This window comes from Thalassophryne amazonica, chromosome 1 (assembly GCF_902500255.1).
Source record: "Thalassophryne amazonica chromosome 1, fThaAma1.1, whole genome shotgun sequence".
NCBI lineage: Eukaryota > Metazoa > Chordata > Actinopteri > Batrachoidiformes > Batrachoididae > Thalassophryne > Thalassophryne amazonica.
In genome coordinates, this window is record NC_047103.1 from 116,387,395 (window position 1) to 116,395,025 (window position 7,631).

A 7,631-nucleotide genomic window follows, 5' to 3' on the forward strand; every position below is an offset into this window, starting at 1 on the left:
TTAAGATATATTAAGAAATCCAAACCATCAGAGAAGGAGACTGTTTGTTAGAAGGTTGTGCAATTTTGAAATGTGCAAACATTCTTGTGGTATAACTGCGTGATGTGACTTGCTGACAGTTTTTCAGTTAGTAGTTGTTGCCCAAAATTTCTTATCAGTTCAAGATCAGAAAACTTTACAGCGTGTGTGGGGAGGACCATGCCATGAAATAGAGGGATCAAGACCACCCAAATGAAGGACAATGCCCAAGATTAGTAGAAGAACGTTGTAGTAGCATAAGGGTATAAATACAAAGCCAGCCCACTGTTCGGGGTTCCTCCTTGCTGTCAGCTTGCTGGAACACCAGATTGCTGGTTGGAAGCTTGCAGCTCCTGGGACCCTCAGAACTTCTGGGAATGTTTTTGTTTATCTCACTCATTCTGTAAAACTTGCATTTTGTCAAATTCTGTGACATTTAAATTCTGTTTAATAAATCTCTGAGTGGTGGTCTAGCCCTCAGAGTAATTGTGTTCAAATTGAAATAGCTCGTCAAAACCTTTCTTCAAATCAACGGACACACGGGATAAGAGAGACAGGGGAGAGCGAAGTCACTGGAGACCCCAGAATTAGCCCAAGAATACCCATCCCTAGTTCTGCTGCATCCCTGTATATAGATACCCTTATTTCTTACACATGAATTAATCAAAATGTGGAAAGGAATTGTATCTCATGCCCATACAACAGGATTTCAAGTTGTAAATGTTGTAAATGTGGCCTCGATATAATATATGTCTCTTCTGCTGTTGGAGGTATTCACCCAGCAGTTTTTTTTTTTCTTGGACCAGCTTCTTGATTTGCATGTGGATGTTTCTTGTTTCATCCTGGGTGGTGAATTTTACACCTATTAGCCCCCAACCCCACTCTTTTTATTTTTCCTTTTCATTACTCAATCAATCAAGGTATGCTTAAATGTGGACTTGGTGCTTTCATTCAAGGTGGTTTAACAGAAACCACCTTTAGGAGTAACAGACATTTATATACGTACATAGTGCCTCTATTTTCTGAGCCCATCAATAACTGGACAAACTAAATATAAGAATTATTTTCAACAGAAATCATCAACTTTACTGTGACTTATATCTAGAAAGGTCAAGGGATCATACATGAATATTTCCAAGTCACTGACTATGTCTTGGACTTCATTCATTTCAGTATTTTTGAAATGCAAACTGTGGTAAATCTGTATGAAGTTGGCAGTTCTTAAAAACTGAGTGCCTGTGCAAGAAGGAGACAAGTGAAGGAAGCTACCAACATACCCAAGCAAGTCTGAATGATTTATGGGCTTCTGTGGCTGTGATTGGAGAAAGTGTGCACGGTGTGATGTTTGGCTGTTGCATCACAAGTTACATATCATTGTGATAATGCAAAGGATAAAAACAAGATGTGAAGGTTTAGTTCCAGTTTGACAGAAGGCACATGGGAGACTCAAACCTACATTTGTTCTGTCTTCTTGTGTGAAAACCCCTCTCTGTTCCACTTCACCATGAACTTGTGACTGTCGGTGTGTACAAAAAGCTGCACTGTGCACACTTTCTCCATTCACAGTCACACAACTATAATTCCTTGACAGTTGTTATGTGTGTGTTGGTGGCTTCCCTCGCCCGTCTTCTCCTTGCACAGTCAGTTGTTGAGAGCGATCTAGTCCAGATTCATCATGTAGTATCATACTGTTTATGATTTTATTGAATAATATAAATGCAGTCTAAGGCATATTCACTGACTTGAAAATGTTTTTGTATCATCCCTTGACTTTTCTAAAAACAAAACAGACTGTAAAAACAATGATTTGTGTTGTGATATGCCCCTGTTAGTGTCCCTTTAAGTATTATTATGTTCTGGATGTGCAAATTTGTATGTGAATCCTGCCAGGTCTTTTTTGTCTTTCTGTTGCAATCCCACATTGGTTTGAGTCTCTCTTTAGTACAATGAACCACATCATGCTCAGTGTTTAGAATTTACTATGCATTGCTGATCTTATGCTGTTCTAGTTTTCATGATTTTCCTTTATAAATCATTGGTTGTCATATCATATAGCAGATGAACACACTGATTTTTGAGAAGTGAAATGTAGTTTCTAGTATTTACAGAAAGTGTGCAATAATTATTTAAACAAAATTAGGCAGGTGCATAAATTTGGGCACCCTTGTATTGTATTGATTTTAATACATTTAGCACTAATTATTGAACACAAAATTGGTTTGGTTTGGAAAACTCATTGACCCTTGACCTCCATACACAGATAAATCCAGTCATGAGAAAGTGTATTTAAGGTGGCCATTTGCAGATGTTTCCCCTCTTTGCATCTCGTCTAATGAGTGGCAGCATGGGAGCCTCTAAACAACTCTCAAATGACCTGAAAACAAAGATTGTTCAACATCATGGTTTAGGGGAAGGATATAAAAAGCTATCTCAGGGATTTTCAGCTGTTGGTTTCCACTGTGAGGAACATCGTGAGGAAATGGAAGACCACAGGCACAGTACTAGTTAAAGCTGGTACTGTACTGTTTTTATCTATATATTAACCATATATAATAATATAATTAATGATCTAATATATTTAAAATATAATTGGCTAACTACTTTTGGTTTTACCTTCATTATTTACCTTTAAAACTTTTTTAAAACTAGTGATGGGTCGATGAGGTGTCATGAAGCATTTCAGCACATTGCCAAACTGTATTGATACTGTGTCGATATTGTGTCACTGAATACTGACATCTGCTGGACCTTATAAATCCCTACAGGCACCCGAGTTGACACTCTCAACTGACACTGATTTCATGGCCTAGTATATACAATAATATAATTTAAGTCATTGTATGTCATTTTGTATCATTTCATATTTTCAGTTAAATTTAAAATCTTTAATAATAAATAATGTGAACATGTATCATAACATGAAAATCTAAGTGAACATGTTGTGAATGAGGATGCTTGTGGACTGGAATTTTTTTTCTTTTTACAAATTTTTATTCAAAAAAATAAGTTGTTCCAAAGTCTTGAATTTGAGTAAGTTACGCTTGTTTGATGCAACTTCTCCAGCTTTAGAAAACACCCGCTCACAGGTCACAGATGACGCTGGAGTGCAGAGAAAATATAATGACAGCTGGAAGAGGTTTGGATATACTGTCTTGTGGTTGTCCCAGTATCTCAGAGGATCCTGGGACTTGGCAATATTCGGCTCTGCCAGGTACCTCTGCATCTCCTTAATGGCGTCAGCTGTGGCACTTTTGGTCTGCCTGCCCCCTTTGATGTTGAGATGTTGCCAAAACAACAATGTGGCATTTCAGTACATGATTTCCAAACAACAACAAACAAATAATGCTGAATATGAGGGCTGAAGGACCTGAACAAGTTCCCTGAACCCTTCACTCTCCACAGTGCTGAGGGGCTGGCAGTCCTTCAGGATGAAACTCAGCAGAGCCTCATCCAGCATCTGCTTCCTGGAAGATGGTGGTTAAAAATGAGGTAAAGAATAAATTAATAGGAATTAATTATCAATAATTATCAATAAATTAATTGTGAGTAAGTTGTAGAAAGGCTGAGTTCATCCTGGGTGTATCTGGGACTTCACTCTCATGCCTGGTCCTATAATGGCTCAGCATTGAGGAGGTGGTTTGTTTAACGTTGGAACGTTCTACTGAACAAATGCAACATTTAACCTGCAGAAAATAATATGAAAAGTAAATTAAGAGTCACTTTGAAATAATACGAATTCAGATAGATCAAGTGGAAACTCTGAGAGGAGCTGGATGAAACAAGGAAATGAAAACATACCTTATTTTCCGATATGAGATCAAGATCCCGCACGGCAGAAACTTGCCTTTTTGTTTGCTGCTGCTCCATGATGTTTGGTGAATTTGATGATACACCGCAAAAGATCCGAGATTATTTTGGCAGATGCATCCCATTGACAGATACGCTTCCTTATAAACACAGTTTGGCCACTTTGACGCGTCAGTGTCAGTTTGAAACAGTTCCTGTAACGGTCACGTGACTTTCGCAACAGTTACGCGCACCGACACAGGGTTCCACCCTATGAGCTTGACGCATGCATTGACGCATCAGTGTTGCTGGACCCATTACTATTAAAAACTTTTTTAATTTTTTTAATTTTTTTTTAGCACATCCTCAGGGCAGGGGTGGTGGCCAAGTGGTTAGTGCACTTTGTTTCATTGCGGAAGGTTCCTGGTTCAAACCCCACCCCTGCCACATCTCTCCATGTAATGTGAATTTGCATCAAGTAGGGCAGCTGGCGTAAAACCTGTGCCAATTCAAGATGCAGATCTGCTGTGGCGACCCTGAATGCTAACAAGGGAAAAGCCGAGGGGACTTACTTTTTGTTTCAGCACAGCCTCACCTGTGTGACTTTACGGTTGTCTTTCATTCATTAACACAATGAACTTAAATTCACACAAAAACATAAAACAACAAAATGATATACAACTATTTATATTAAAATGCAGGAAATGGTTCAGGCAGTTTTTGTACAACTGTAACTCCAACATTTTGCATCACCACTCTTAGTTTCATAGTGGAGTAGAGTGGGGAAGGATATTCTTTCACCAAATTAATCTTAGACTCATATACTGCATACAATGCACGATACAAACAATAAAAAAAACACACCTAATATAAGCACACTGCATAAATATAAATATGACACAACAAATAACAGTATAACAACCCCCCCCTTCCCCCCCAGCGTTTGCACACATCCTATAACCAGTGGTGGGCACTGCTAACCCAAAAGTTAGGTTCGATAACAGCTAATCAGCTAACTGAAAAGTTATCTTTTATAAAGCTAAACCGATAAACCACTCAAAAATTTATCGGATGCTACAGCTAACTGATAACTTTCAGTATTGCTTCCAATACACTTGCAACTACTAACAAGCTGATTGAGTTTTAACACCATGATCACTTCTGGTAGCATCAAAGGAAACCATATATCTAAACAATGAGTCAGCACTTCTGTCTTTGTGCACCCTGCCCACTACTGGAAGCTCCTGTATACTACATATTTCACAGCAGTAAAACAATTAAGAGGAGCTAAGCTCAACTCTACCCACACAAAAAAGCAAGCCATTATTCCTTAACAGAATAAAGCAGTGCCGCAGTGAGGCAGAGGTCTTGGAAAATAAAGCAGTTTTGACTTATGGTTTTGATTTAAAAATCATCAAATTAATCTGGATAGAGTAGTTCCATTAATGTCAATTCTGTAATTTGTACAAAGTTAAGATAAGATAAGACTTTATTGATCTCACAGTGGAGAAATTCACATGTTACGTCAGCTCTTAAAAAAACACAAGATGAGTGCGAGTAGAGGAAAATGAGCATCACACAGCGTGTGCAAGGATAAGCAATAATAATAATACTTGTAGCAATACAATAAAATAAGGAAATGAGGTAGAAATAGAATATATATATATATATATATATATATATATATATATATATATATATATATATATATATATATATATATATATATACACACACAGACACATATACTGTATATACGTACATATATAAGTACATATGCATATATAAACATGATTGGAATTGAAAAAAAAATAGGAGCATCTTATTTACAATATGTGAAGTGGAATTTAGATGTGATAAGGTGACATTAGTGCTGGGATTTGTAAATGAGTTGTTATTGCACATGATTTGTGGATATATTAATATTGCACGTGGTTTGTGGACATATTATTGCATGCGGTTATAACACAGTGTTATTATACAGTATAATACATATCTTTTCATTTTAAATAATGCACTAATTCTGAAGTTTTGTAACAAACACAGACAGATGCCAAAGGGATTATGGGTACATGAGCCTCCGCTAACACTGATTGGTTGGTTCATTCATTCTATGTAAAAAAAACAATACATTAATGTGAGGTGTGTGTGTGTTGGTGTTTACATATAAATGTGCTTTTGTAAAATATGCCTTTTTTTTTTATTTGTAAAATAAAAAAGCCAAAAAGTCAAGTTGTGATTAGACAACCGCCTGATATAACCGGGGTCAAAATAAATAGAACACTGCCATCTATTGGCATCCAGACTCTCATACTGCCATGAACACTACCTTCCAGTAGATCGCAGTTGAGACAGTGAAAACTTGCCAAAACAAATATTCCAAATAATCCATGTCTGCTATGTTTAAGCTGCGTGGAATTTAATAAACACAAACTAAATTTCAGACATCTTATATATATATTACTCTGGAACAAAGATGACAGTCAGTGTTTGACATAAGCAGGACTCTAAAGAGCAAAAAGAAGCAATTGCAGCTCACAGTGATTCCAACTGAAAATATTGGAGAAGCAACCTGGGCTTCTTCTGGCATTTTTACATAAAACAAACACAATAACAACATCTGTAAACCCAGAGAATATATTCACGAGAGTTTTAGGCACAATATACAAAGGATTTAATGCTGGTATCCATGTGGAGCCTGATCAGAGCATCTCAAATATATTTCTCCTGTTATGAATGTACTGATATTACCCATAATGCACCTGGACACAGCATGTCCACACTAAAACCTTCAAAATTAGTGCATTACTTTAAAACTAAAATACATATCTGATATTTTCACTTTATAATAATTCAGATGTGATGTTAATTTAAATAACTTGTCCAAAATTAATTTTGTTAAAATTTTAACCATAAGTTAAAATTGTATGCTTCTGGATGACTTACCACTTTACCTTTGCTTGCAGAGGATAAAGCAGTTTCTCCTGGAACCAGTTCTTCTCTGTTTGCAGAGGATAGAACTATACATCTACTACAAAGCAATTAACAGGTAGGTACTCAAGTCTTTGATTTGAGATTTCATAAATGTTTGTAACTGTTAAGCTTTGTTCACCATGCCTGCAAAAATATTTTAGTGGTGTAAAATTTATCAGAAGATAATTAGTCGGCTGATGGTTTTCAAAGTTATCTGAAAAGCTTATCCGATAATGAAAACATTACCTTCAATAATTAGCAGATTAGCGGAACTGTACCCACCACTGCCTATAACCATGGAGCCATCACACAGTTCGTGCCACCTTATGCAATCTTATTTAGAACTTTGATAGATGTAGGCACAAATGATTTTTAAAACATTTCAACTTAAATTTGAGAACTCTGTATCGCCTACCCGAAGGCAAAGGTTCATATTCTTTATAAACGTTATGTGATGGGTCAGTCAATATCCTCTGAGTTTGCCTGAGAACAGCCTGGTCATATAAAGACTGCAGGCCCTGGTACTCCTTCCATCCCATCACCTTCATAGCAGTGTGGATCAGATGACTGAGTTTGGTTTTTAATTGCACAGTGAGGTTACTATACCACACTGATATTCCAAACCTTATCAAGCTCTCCGGGACAGCCTGGTAGAATATAAACATGACCCTCTGGTCCACACCAAAAACCTTTGCGTGTGTGTGTGTGTGTGTGTGTGTGTGTGTGTGTGTGTGTGTGTGTGTGTGTGTGTGTGTATACCTTCAAACATGGACACACTGGGGAGAGCTGACATTTACTGTTTGGTATGCTTATGTATTTTGGGTCAAGAATGAATACCACCAAAACAGAACATG